Below are 13,417 nucleotides of genomic sequence, written 5' to 3' on the forward strand. Positions count from 1 at the left end.
GTAGAGTAGTTATTTAAGAAAAAGTGCTACCAAGTGTGAACGACACTCTTTTGCTGCTACAATCAATGTGATTAAGATAATCACTAGTAAGTTTTACTAGAATGGGCAGGGCTATGAGGTTGTGGCTATGAGGTTCCCTAGTTATAGGCGAAAATGCACAGTACATGTGGGGGAGAGATGACTGTAGACTCTCGACAATGATGTTGTGCTTTTTTTGTCTTCCAAAATGTCTTGATTAGTGCCAAGTGTACATGCTTCAGTCAAGAAAACAAAGCAGACTGTAGCTATTTATTGGAGGGCTTTTAAAATATATATTTCATTGTAAACTTTGATTAACAAAAGATTTTGAAAGGTCCTCATGAAAGAGGCAGGGTAGTTAACTGGGAACTCCTAAACCAGCAGAAATTAAGCAATAGTGGGCAAAGATCCTGAAAGCATAGAAGCACTGCTGAAGTGAAGCCTCAAAATAAGATTTTGGAAAGGGCCCAAGTTCTGTAGGAAAGAAACTGTGCAGGAACTTCACATGAGCTTACTCCTAGCCCTTCTGAGCTAACTAGTTCTACAGAACTGAAGCTAGAAGCTTCATTCCTGCTGATCTTAGTTGACCCACAGGAGCAGAACGCCTTTGGGAACTAGACAACCTTCATTTGACTGGAGTTTGGAAAATAGTGATCGCACTGTATTAAGAAAACATTGTGTTATGGTATTGCTGCTTTTAATGTATCAGATAATACACCCAGGCTACCTCAGTGACACAGAATTGCAAACTGAATATCAGTCGTCAAATTTCAGACTTGTGACCCTCATCCTGCAAGATCTCCATGTTCACGTTCACCCCTCCCCCGCATTGACATCAGTAGAAGCTCTGCTTCTGAAGGGCTCACAAGATTAGGTCCCAGTCTCATGATCAGATCAGCAGACTACCTCCTTGAGAGTTTTTGCATCTGGATGCTAACAAGTTTCTTCTCGGGTAGGAAGAGAGAGGAGAAAGACGGTTTAAAAAAACAATTCTCATCAATAAATCTCCAGGCTCTCTCAGCTCATGTACTATTATTTTATAAAAATTTCCAATATTTGCATAAAATTACATGCATTGTCCCTCATTAACGTTTAGAACATTGTCTCATTGTCTATCGTTTAAAATCATATATCCTTTAAGCATACAACAGATAAATCCCTTGAGGAAATCTTTTGTGAAGTTATCTAAACACAGCCCCTAATTTTGCTCAGTGTGATTTGTATATGTATTTCTGTGTACTTTCTTTAGGTCACACAACCGATTGAATGCACACATGCAAAGGACATCTGCATGTAATTTATGTGAACAAATATCCACTGATCCTGCTGTTTTAATGACTCATCAAAAGGGAGGGAAAAGATCATGTCTTTTTGAAAAACACATTTAATGTGAAATATTTTCTTGTTTTATATTCAAAGGCTAACTCAAAATCAAAACCATGAAGCTATCAGAAGTGAGTCAATGAAGCCACACAAGTCTATACCAGCTGAGGATTTGGCTCATTATATTTTTAAGATTTTCATATTCTGATTAATATGACTTCAGGAATTTGGAGATGTTCTAAAGCATAATAATGTTAATATCCCAACTCTACAAATGTCTAAAATAAGGAGAACAGTGTGAGAACTTGGTTATGGCTAAACGTAATTAAATTTGCAGTAGTCAGATAAACTTAATATGGCTGAGCAAAAGTTAAAAATCGTTTTTAAAAGGTAGGCTCTTTGAACTATACTGTTTCTACTGATCATTTGATGAGCAATAGGCAAATCATTTAACAAACAATATTTTGTTACCGCTGACAAACATCTTCTTTTACAAGAAATTACTTTTAACAAGTGATATGCTGCTTATTTCCCATGCCCCCCCATCTTCACTCCACTTATTTTAATTTCTTCTTATTTGCTCAGAACATCAAATACAAGCTTGTTTTTCAGAGCTTTATATACTTCTAACAGACAGGAATATCAAAAAGAATTTGAGTTGGGCAGAAAGCTAAAGACCATTAAACTTTATTTCACATTTTAAGAAGACAAAAACTGACACATACTGGTAAGAGCGCCTCAGTTAACTGTAAGTCCTTGATCTTTTATCAGCTTAAATGATAGGCTTCTGCTGAATGCAGAGGAAGGAGACAGGCTACGAAACCGCTAAACTGATATAAATCAGCAAAGAAGTCATTTGAAAATGAGAATCACCGCTTCATTTTCCTTTTGATGTATAGACAGATAAAAAATGGAAAGGTTAAAAAAAATGCCATAGGGAGTTTTCTGACATTTAGGCCAAGACTTTCAAAAATTACTAGTGATTTTAGTCACTTCAGTTTTGGGATGTCCAATTTGAAACATCTCAAAGGGGCCTTATTTCCAGGGAGTGATGTTCAGTACTTATGAAAAAATCAGGTCCCCTTGAGGTGTCTCAAGTTGTACATCTAGACATTGAGACACCCAAAAATCACTGGTCACTTTTGCACAGCCTGACCTTAATTTTAAGAAAAATATTTTTGAACAGACCTAAATACACACACACACACGCTAAAAATCTTTCAACAACATCAACTGCAAAGTGGATTGTGGAGAATAATTATCTACAGGAGCATGAACTATTGTAGCATTTTGCACACTAAAATGCAAGTTACTAACTGTGCAAAATTTCTCCCCCCCATTACCTTCTAAAAATCTTTTGACACTGTTAACGAGAGTTCCCTCAACAGAAAAAATTAGGAACATGCAAATATTTCCAAATTTTAAGTAAATCCTCCATGTGAACTTCATCTCAACAATTTTTCATCTTTGGGGTACAGTTTCATACATTATTGAACCAAAAGAAATACCAGTAGATTAAATTGCTTCTGTCACACAAATGAACTCTTGTGCTTGCTACACATCCCCTCAAGAATTATGCCTGATGTGTAGTTTCAGCGAAATCACAGTTACCCTGTTTGTTATTTGAACCAATGAACTGGTGCAGGAAGAACTCTGTTCTGTGAAGTGCAGTTCTACAGCAGATCAGTGAACTGTAGATTTGCTCCCACTGAATAGTGCTGGCTAAAGATCAAACATCTTAAGGGTCTAGTGTTGCAAAATGAAAGAAGATTATAAGAGGTCTAGATGTGGGCACAAATCAGTTTAATGCAGATAAAAGCAACCAAGATAGGCAGACTCCAGAAACAGGACAGAATGAGACTTTCCCTGACTGCAGTAGTATGGCAAAGTAACCTTAAAACACTGTTAAATGTAATGTATTCTCCTTGTTATTTTAAATTCTTATAGTCATTACCAGCTTTTCCTTGCATCAGATAGGCTGAAGTAAGTAAGTAAAATCATCAGGGAAGCTATTTTTAAAATATTTCTGTGATCCTCAAAAGAACAAACCTTTTTAAAGTCTTATGAATTTTATAGGAGTTAAATTGCAAAAAAACTGAAGTAGGCAGGCAGGGACTATAAAATCATTTCCTGGTAACACTCAGATTTCCTTATACCACTTCCTGGCGATCACAACATGTAAACACTTAACCTTGCTGTATCTGTGCTCCTTTATGTATTGATATAATAAAAAAGAGATGAATATACGTATATTACAAAGCCAAAGGGTAAATCTGAAATTTTGCTGCATATACAGCCAGCAGCAAATTAAAATGAGAATATGTAACTTCGATAGTTGAATAACCTAATTATACTATGTATTGTGGTTTTGTATTATTATATTACAATTATATGCCAGTTCTTAAATATTTCAAATGAAATTCCAATACATTTCTTATGAAATTCAGTGTTACATTTTGGAAATGTATTGAAAGAGTTGTTCTGCCTTAAAGACAAACAAACAAAAACAAGCTTATAACTTCCAATGCGGTTCCGTCACAGACTGATAGCATATGTCTCAGTGTTTGTGCACTGAAATTTTGTAGGATAAGCTATTGAAGCCAAAAATGCATTTGCAGAATGTAGTTAAGTCTCAATTTTGCCTTGACACGTGAGGCATACTGATGTGTACACTGGCAAATTAGCTGCAGCCGCACATAAGTATATGCACATGCATATCAAAAGTTGAGAGGTCCCAATCCATCAGAAAATAGCCTCCAAAACATATGACTCAGCTCAAGGTAACTGTACAACAATGAAAAATAGTCCTAAAAAAGAACGCATGGCAGTGTAATTGCATATAAAGCTTTTCACTGCTACCCCTTTTCAAACAGTGAGGTTGTCCTTACCCAACTCAATCACTGAACACTGCAGAAAAATAACAGAAAGGAGGTTTCAGAAAGAAATATTAGACTATTATATCTTCAGTGCTAATGAAAAGTGTTGGATTAACAGTGCTGGATACTGTGAGTCTTCTATACTGTCTCTCAGCCTGACATGGACTGATCATCTGAAGGGATGAAAGGGTAGTTCAGCCTCCACAGCCATATAATCTTTGGCAACTCTGATTGGCAGATTCAACAAAAAGGCCAATGTGTGTCTCTTCTGATGGCGGTTTTTGTTATACAGACATTTGTCCATTGGGAATTGGATTGAAATGACCAAATTGTTTCACATAGGTACTTTTCAAACAGACTGCCACCATTCACTAGTTTCTGAATCAATACAGGCTGACAACACAGAACAAATTGCTATTTACCTACTCTACAAAAGTCAATATAAGTCACCGCTCTTTATAAGTCACTGCTCTTGCATGTTTTCTGCACCTAGTCAGCAAATGGCTTGCTATCTGTCAACCTGAGATCTCTGCATGTCATCAATGTCAATGAGCTCCAACAGCATCCACTTGACATTCAAGTTAGTCGTTTTCCATGGGGACATCTTCCATATGTACTGCAGCAATGAATGAAAATATGGCTTGAGCTCCCACATTGTATAAATGTGTACATGTGTGAAAGAAATGGGGAACAAAAGAACAGAATCAAATTTCAAGGGGCTTACACAACAAAAGTTGGAGCTCCAGAAATGACAAATAGATAAAATCAACATACACAAACTTATGAAGATTGCTCACCTGTCACCTGTGGAGCTAGAATTGCTGATGAGTGGAATGAAGCACTAGAACATTAGCTTTCTTGTTATAAAATTAGTTAACACCAGCATTCCTGACAAATTCCCAGAAACATACTGCCCAAATAGCCGGCAAAAGTAGTTAATACACCACTGTCATGTTTAGTTGTGTGTTAGAGAGAGACAGTGAAATGGAGAGATATGTATGGACTAATGGTCCAAGATCAAAATCCCTCTGAAGTCTTGGGCAAGATACTAAACTTCTGTGTCTTAGTTTTCTCACTTGTAAAATGAGGATAATACTTCCACAGACACACAGGTATGGTGTTATTAATCTGTAAAGTGCTTCCATTGCTTGCTATATCTATATTTTAGGCAATCTACTGTCAGCTTGCATACATCTGGTGCTACTCGGACTTTCCAAAACAGCAGAAGAGTGAGAGTAAAGACACTCTAGCCTGTTTCACTGGAGCTATTCAGAACCCTGCAGCAAAGTGCAGAAACTGAAAAGAATCATGTCTATTTCACTTTACCACTACTTAGTAGAAGCATGGGCATTAGCAGAGGCAGGCACTGAAACTATTAACAAAAGCCTGGCGAACATGAAAATGCTGTGACTCACAGGATCCTCCTTACAGCAGCCAGGAAGTTGGGAGATATGGGTAAAGTAATGGAGACCCGCATCCCCAATCCCCCAGGACACAAGCCTCTGGGATATGGTAGCAGAAAAGAGAGAGTGCTCCTTCTCAGGTGAGTAGAGGCTTCAGATGGAACCACCAAACCAGGTCCAGGAAAAGCACTCTAATAATCCCAGCTTCTTTCCTTTTCCTAGAATCTGGGGGAACTGACCTTGTTTGGGGGGGCCAACCTATCATCTTTCATATTGTCCACTGGCAATAGGAGTCTGACACATTATGTTAACCCTGGATATTCAATAGTCACCTTGAAAGTTTTTGTTCATCATTTCACAAGACATTACAATTCAGTTAAATATAAATGAAGTATCTATCTCTATAGGTTATCTTGCCTGCTTTTTTTTAAATTTTGAAGTTATAATTCACTTGAAACAGAGTGCAATATATGAAAGCTAATAAAATAAGCAGGGCAGTTCAGTATAAGAATCAAGCTGAAAAGCAGTTCAAACTTGAAATAACTTGGCTTTCATGTTATCAACAAAGGTTTAGCAACTCTCAATAACCACAAAATAGTACAGCGAGGTAATAAAAGCATATAAAAAAATCAAGGGAAATGTGGGAGGGCCATAAGTGACAGCATGTTGATTTCTCTTCTGCTTTTATTAGCTTTGTAAGTGGACTCTTTCAGCAACACTTTTGAAGAGGATATTGATTTATGGAATGATAAACCTAATTTTTTCAGTATTAAGTGTTCATTTTGTATACATTTACTAGGCTTCGAAGTTTACTTTTAAGGCAAATTCCAGATTCAGATATTCCAAGATCAGAAGAGACTATTGTGATCTTCTAGTCTGACCTCCTGTATAACACAGGCCAAAGAACTTCCCCAAAATAATTCTTAGATCAGACCCTAAAAACAAAAATCAAATCTTGATTTTAAAATTGTGATGGAGCAACCACCACAACCATTGGTACATTGTTCTCAATGTTAATAATTAACACCTTATATCTAGTCTGAATTTGTCAAGCTTCAATTTCCAGCTGTTGGATCATGTTATACCTTTCTCTGATAGACTGAGGAGCTCATTATTAAATATTTGCTCCCCGCGTACATACTTACAGTCTGTAATTAAGTCACCCTTTAACCTTCTTTGTTAAGATAAATAGATTGAGCTCCTTGAGTCTGTCACTACAAGGTTTTCTAATCCTTTAATCATTCTTGTGGCTCTTCTCTGAACCCTCTTCCAAATTATCAACGTCCTCCTTGAATTGTGGACAGAGTATTCCAGCAGGGGTAGCACTAGTGCCAAATATAGAGGTCAAATAACCTTTGTACTCCTACTCAAGAACTTATGAGGAGTAACATTCTTACTCACCCACCCACAAAGTCCAGTACTTAAAAATATTATTTTTCTTGAACTGTTTCCAAAATGAGTTTCCTTCAAAAGCCCAGCTCTCTTGGGAATAAGCTTCTAGCAAACATGGAAGATATCTAAAGTCCACTGACCCTCTCCTCAAACTGTTTTTAACAATGAATGCAAAAATAGAAAGTTTGGGATATTTTCAATTTACATTCAAAATTATTCTCAAATTTTTGCTCTGCATTTTTCATTTTAATCAAAAGCCATGTCAAACAAACCTAAATCCTCTATCCTGACTTTTATGAAGCCGTAATGGCCAGCGACTGATCAGCCTACCTGAGCAATCACCTCTCTTCCCATTCCATGCTCCCACAACTGTGGTCAGGTGGTGTTTCCAACCTGGATCCCCTTTATTATAAATCAGGCGGTACAGTGGGTGACAGGGGTCTGAGATGCTGGAATTTGCTTGCCCTGTCCCAGTCCAAAATAGCCTGAATTTGGTGGCCTTCCAGGCACATTGCAAAATATATTTGTTTGATAGGTTTTTGAGTTGTCTGAGAGTATTCATCTGGTAATGATGAAGAGTTGGGAAAGTTTTTGTAGGTGTCTCAGTTTCTACTGAAATTATTATTTATTTATATTACTGTGTGTCTATGACCCTTAGTCAGAGATCAAGAAATGATTGTGTTCGGCGCTGTGCAAACACAGAACTAAAAGATGGTCCCCACCCCAAACAGCTTGCAAGCTAAGACAAGAGACAACAGGTTGATACAGATAAATTGATGGGGGAGTACAAGGAAACAATGAGATAGTATTGGTCAACATGACAGGCATTGGTCTCGGTACACCAGTGGCCTAACGGTTGTCAAGATTTTTGTAGGCATCACAGCAGAGGATAGTTTTGAAGAGGGATTTGAAGAAGGATATTGAGGTAGTTTTGCAAATGTTTATGGAGAGCTCCTTCTAAGCATGAAGGGTAACATGGGAGAAAAAGTGTACTCCTGAGGGAATTCTGCGCCACTGCACATGCACAGAATTTATGTCCCCCACAAATTTCTTTGCTTCCCAACAGAAAAATGACTTTCTGATGGGGAAATTTTCCCACCAAGGCTCAGCCACCCTACACTTAGAACTCCTCTGATGAGCGCCATTCCCCCTGCACCTGGACCACCCTGATGAGCCACCCACACCTGGATCCTCACCCCATTGAGCCCCAACCAGCTGCACCTGGAGTCTCACTCCACTGAGCCCCACTCCCTCAGCATCTGGACCCATACTGAGCCCCACATATCTGGACGCCCCTGCGGAGCTCTATCCCCCATGATACCCAGACACACACACCCCACTGAGCCCCAACTACCTTCACCTGGACCCCCCTGCAGAGTCCCATTACCGTTGCATCCAGAACCCCCCAATAAACTCCTGTGCATCCAGATCCACCCGTACCTGGATCCCCCACTGAGCCACTCGTACCCTGATTGCCCCACTCAGAACCCTTTCAACCTACACCTGGATTCCCCGCCCCCAAGTCCCTACACACTTGGATCCTGCCTTTCTGAGCCTGCCTGCCCCCACTTGATGCACCTGGCATGAAGGGGCAGGGCCCTGGAGTGTTTCTGGGACAGGCCCAGTCCTTGTGCTGTGTCAGGGTTGGGTGCAGCTTCACCATCGAGTCCATGTCAAAGGGGGAGCTGCACAGTGATCTCCAGCCTCTCTGCAGCCAGTGGCCTGTGCTCCCCAATGCCATGCTGGAGCCTCCACATTTATTTGACAAATTTTAAAATACTGTGTGCAAAATATGGAGGAGGCTGTACACAACTTCTCTCTCAGTTAGAAATAACATAGAATGGGTTATATTATGAACCAGAAATAAATGTATTAACAGGTGTATTTTAAGTAGTTAAGGAGGTAGCAGACTAGAACAAGGCAGATTACTAAGAAAAAAAAACAGAGCATGCAAACTAAGCTTAATACACTAAAGAAACTTAGTGCTCAGAAACTGTGCAGTTGCAGCACTTTTAAAAAAAGCACCCCAATGAGAGGCATTCAGCTTTCTGCGCTGTGGCTACAGCGCTGCGATGCCAGCGTAGACACTGTGGTTGATTACAGCACTGCGATTGGCCTACGGGAGGTGTCCCACAATGCCTGTTCTTAACTCTCTGTTCATCAGTTTGAACTCTACTGCCCTGCCCTCAGGTGACTAACCATCATCCCAACCGGTAAATTCCTTTGGCATTTTGAAAGTCCCCTTCCTGTTTGCTCAGTGACGTGTGCAGTGGTCTCAGCGCATCCTTCCAGGTGGCCATGCCTGCTCCACGCACCAGGCGATCCCCTGCTTGGAGCAATGCTGAGCTGGTGGACCTCATCAGCATTTGGGGAGAGGAGGCTGTACAGTCCCAGCTGTGCTCCAGCCATAGGAATTATGATACCTATGGACAGATTTCACAATGCATGACAGAAAGGGGCCAGGACCAGGACACACTTCAGTGCAGGGTCAAAGTGAAAGAGCTGTGGAATACCTACCACAAGGCACGCAAGGCAAAACACAGTTCCGGTGCTGCGCCCACAAGCTGCCAGTTCTACAAAGAGCTGGACGCGATACTCCACCTCCACTGTGAAGACTCTGGTGGCTTGCGTGCCAGTCGAGAATGGACTGAGCCAGGAGGATGAAATCTTGGACAAGGATGTGGAGGGGGACCCAGAGGCGGAGGATGAATTGGAGGTCAGAGATGCATGCAGCCAGGAGCTCTTTTCTACCCTGGAGGAAAGTAGCCACTCACAGCTGTCAGATGTTGGCGAAGCGCAAACAGGAGAGGAGGCCCCTGATAAGTGGATTTAAAACGAGTTGTTGGGGGCAGGAGGGTTGCAGAAAGCAGGATTGTCTCCCACTGCATACCTAGTCTGAGCGGCGGATCAGGCTGTTGATTGACTTCCTCACTTCTCAGAAATCTGCCTCAGAGATCTCCAGGAAACTCTCATGAAGAGACTAGGCAATCCGCTGTCGCAGGTTCTTTGGCAGAGCTCCTCTGTTGCCTCATTAATGGTCACTTTCCCATGCCACTGTAATGTCACAGAGGGGACGACCATTGCTGCACACAGGTGAGCTGCATAGGGGCCAGAGCAGAAGCTGCAGTCTTGGATAACACCCTCCCTCGAGCTTCTGCTCACCCTCAGCAGCAAGATATCTTCCATAATGATCACATCCTGTGGAAAGTGTGGGGACAGGAATGACTATCAGCCCCCTCTAAGTGCTGGCTCTCCCCAAGAGCCACGTGCCCAGTGTACAGCAGGGTCCAGGAAGAGTGATTTACCCTGCCCCTGTGGCTACTCACCATTTTGGGGGTCTTGTGGTTTACCTGGGGTCAGCCAGTTAGTGACAGGTGTGAGTGTACTGGCTGTGTTTTAAATCAGTGTTCTGTGTGTTGCAAACAATACTGCTTCTGTAAAATGTTGCGTTTAAACTTCAGAGAGATTACCTTGGGAGCCCAGCCTCCCTCTTTGTTATCGGCGGCTGAACAGAATTAGAAAGCGGCCAAGAACTAAGGAGGACTTTCTGTGTGATGTTATGATGCACTCCGCCGCTGAGAAACAGGAATTGAAGGAGTGATGGGACAGCGAGAAGAGGGATCGAAAGGAGAATGAGGCACGCCAAAATGAAGCCACGGAGCAGCTCTTGAACATTATAGAGTGCCAGCAGACATGCGCCAGGTGATACTAGCTCTGCAAACCGAGCAGCTCCACGCCTGCCCTCCCCTACAGTAGCTGTCGCAAAGCTCTCTCCCATGCTCCCCGCAGACAACCTGGCTCCAGTCTGTACCCGCGGCATTCTACTCCTCCCCTGTCACAGTCCAGCATTGCAAACTCCCACTACCCACTGCACTCAACACCCATCCCTCCGCAGTTTGGCCTGCTGAAGTACAGTACCCACTGCATTGTACTGTAAAGGAGAAGGTTGGATCTGATCCCTGAACATACACAAATCTTTAGCCGTCCCAGGACCCAACCTCCTCCTAGGGCCTTCCCTTCCCCCATCCCTCTCACTGCTGATGGTTTTTTTGTTTTGTTTTGTTTTGATTTGACTCTCTCCTCCAGTTGTATTTTTTAAATAAAAGAATTGTGTGGGTTTGAAAGCAATCTTTATTCTGTTAATTGAAAGCAAACAGAGCCCTGCAAAGCAACAGACAACAGATTTATGTTAAATCTTCATATTGCATTGTCTGCACCAATCACAATCACCTCCTAGCATTACAAGCACTGCACTCTCAAGCACAGCAACAAATATTAGTGGCTTTCAGCTTCAAATTGATGCCTCAAGGCATCCCTGATCCTTATGGCCCTGCGCTGCGCCCCACTAATAGCCCTGGCCTCTGGCTGTTCAAACTTAGCCTCCAGGTGCTGAGCCTCTGCGGTCCAGCTCTGAGTCAATCTTTCACCCTGCCCCTCAGAAATATTATGGAGCATATAGTACGTGGCTATAAGCATAGGAATATCATCATCGGCCAGGTCCAGCTTCCCAAAGAGGCAGCGCCAGCGGGCCTTTAAATGGCCCAAAGCACACTCAGTCATTCTGCACTTGCTCAGCCTGTTGTTGAACCGCTCATTGCTGCTGGCAAGTTGCCTCATGTATGGCTTCATAAGCCATGGCATTGAAGGGTAGGCAGGGTCTCCCAGGATCACTATGGGCATTTCGACTTCCCCTATGGTGATCTTCTGGTCCGGGAAGAAAGTCTCTGCTTACAGCTTCCTGAACAGGCCAGTGTTCCGAAAGATGTGTGCGTCATGATCTTTCCGGACTGGCATGCATTCATGTCTGTGAAATGCCCACGGTGATCCACAAGTGCCTGGAGAACCATTGAGAAATATTCCTTGCGATTAATGTACTCAGTGGCTAGGTGGTCTGATGCCAGAATTGGAATATGCATGCCATCTATTGCCCCTCCATAGTTAGGGAGGCCCATTTGTGAAAAGCCATCCACGTCACGCATGTTGCCCAGAGTCACGGTCTTTCGGAGCAGGAGGCAATTAATGGCCCTGCACACTTCCGTCAACACAAGTCCAATGGTAGACTTTCCCACTCCAAACTGATTAGCGACCGATCGGCAGCAGTCTGTTGTAGCCAGCTTCCGCAGTGCAATCGCCACATGCTTCTCCAACAGCAGGGCAGCTCTCATTCTCATGTCCTTGTGCCGCAGAGCTGGGGAGAGCTCATCACACAGTCCCATGAATGGGCTTTCCTCATCCAAAAGTTCTGCAGCCACTACTCGTCATCCCAGATGTGCATCACAATGTGATCCCACCACTCAGTGCTTGTTTCCCGAGCCCCAAAATGGTGTTCCACTGTGGTCAGCACCTCCGTGAATGCCACAAGCAATCTCGTGTCGTAGCTAGTATGTGTGGCGAGATCAATGGCAAACTCCTCTTGCCTTGTAGTTTAAGGAATAACTCCACTCCCTCTCGTGATGTGCTGGTCAGAGCGAGCAGCATACTGGTCAACAGTTTGGGATCCATTCCTGCAGGCTGCGCGCCTTACACAAACCATTGAAAGATGGTGCCAAAAGCAGACGGAAGCACAGGAATTGCTGGGATGCAAAGCAATGCATCACGGGGCATTGCGAAAGGACCCAGGATGCCCCGCAACCCCCTCCATCTTCCCACAACTCTTAGCGGCAGAGGAGCTCCCCAGAGTGGAACACTCCAAATACCGCTCCAAGTGTCGCAAGTGTGAACATGCTATTGCGCAGGCAGCTGACAGCCGTTTCCCTTCTCAGAGCAGCGCTGTAACTCCCGGCGCTGTAACTCTGCCAGTGTAGACATGCCCTTAGTTGTTTCCAACAGTCATCTTGGGTGGGGTAGCAGGGAGAACTGACAACCAGGATTATCTCACTCCCCAACCTTAAATAGAATTTACATAAGGCAGGAGTCCTTTGTTTCCTAGTTTGACCCCCCTTCCTTTACAGTGGAAAGTTACAAGAAGTCCCAAGATAACGTTTTAGTATCAGGTGACAAGACCACCTGACTCTGTAGGCCCCTTGTAGCCATTCTTCACAGGCTGACCCACATGTTCACAGGAAGACTAAGTTCTTTTACAGTCCATTGTCCTTGTTCATGGGCCATCTACCCTGTCTGGATTTTCCATTGTTGTACCTGAAGTGCTGGCAGTGGGAGTCACCCAAAGTAGCATAGTTGAAATACAGATACATAGTCAATATTCCTAATTTCAGATACAGAAATGATACATGCATACAAATAGAATAGCATTCAGTAAATCATAACCTTTCCAATGATATCTCACATGAGCCATCTTGCATAAAGTATATCTAAATTATGGCATGTTCATATCATAAGCATATTTTCATAAATAATATGGAATGACACATCGCAATTAGGTTCATACAGTGCCTAACACAATGA

At 42.6% G+C, this 13,417-nt stretch overlaps 1 protein-coding gene across 5 annotated transcripts in view; it reads right to left on the reverse strand.

The window, feature by feature from the left end:
• The window catches only part of ARHGEF3 (Rho guanine nucleotide exchange factor 3), a 267,112-nt gene that overhangs the window by 154,463 nt on the left and 99,232 nt on the right, over positions 1-13,417 (reverse strand). The gene's annotated exons all lie outside the window — the stretch shown is intronic.

The sequence above is a fragment of the Mauremys reevesii genome, linkage group 7 (assembly GCF_016161935.1).
Source record: "Mauremys reevesii isolate NIE-2019 linkage group 7, ASM1616193v1, whole genome shotgun sequence".
Taxonomy (NCBI): Eukaryota; Metazoa; Chordata; order Testudines; family Geoemydidae; genus Mauremys; species Mauremys reevesii.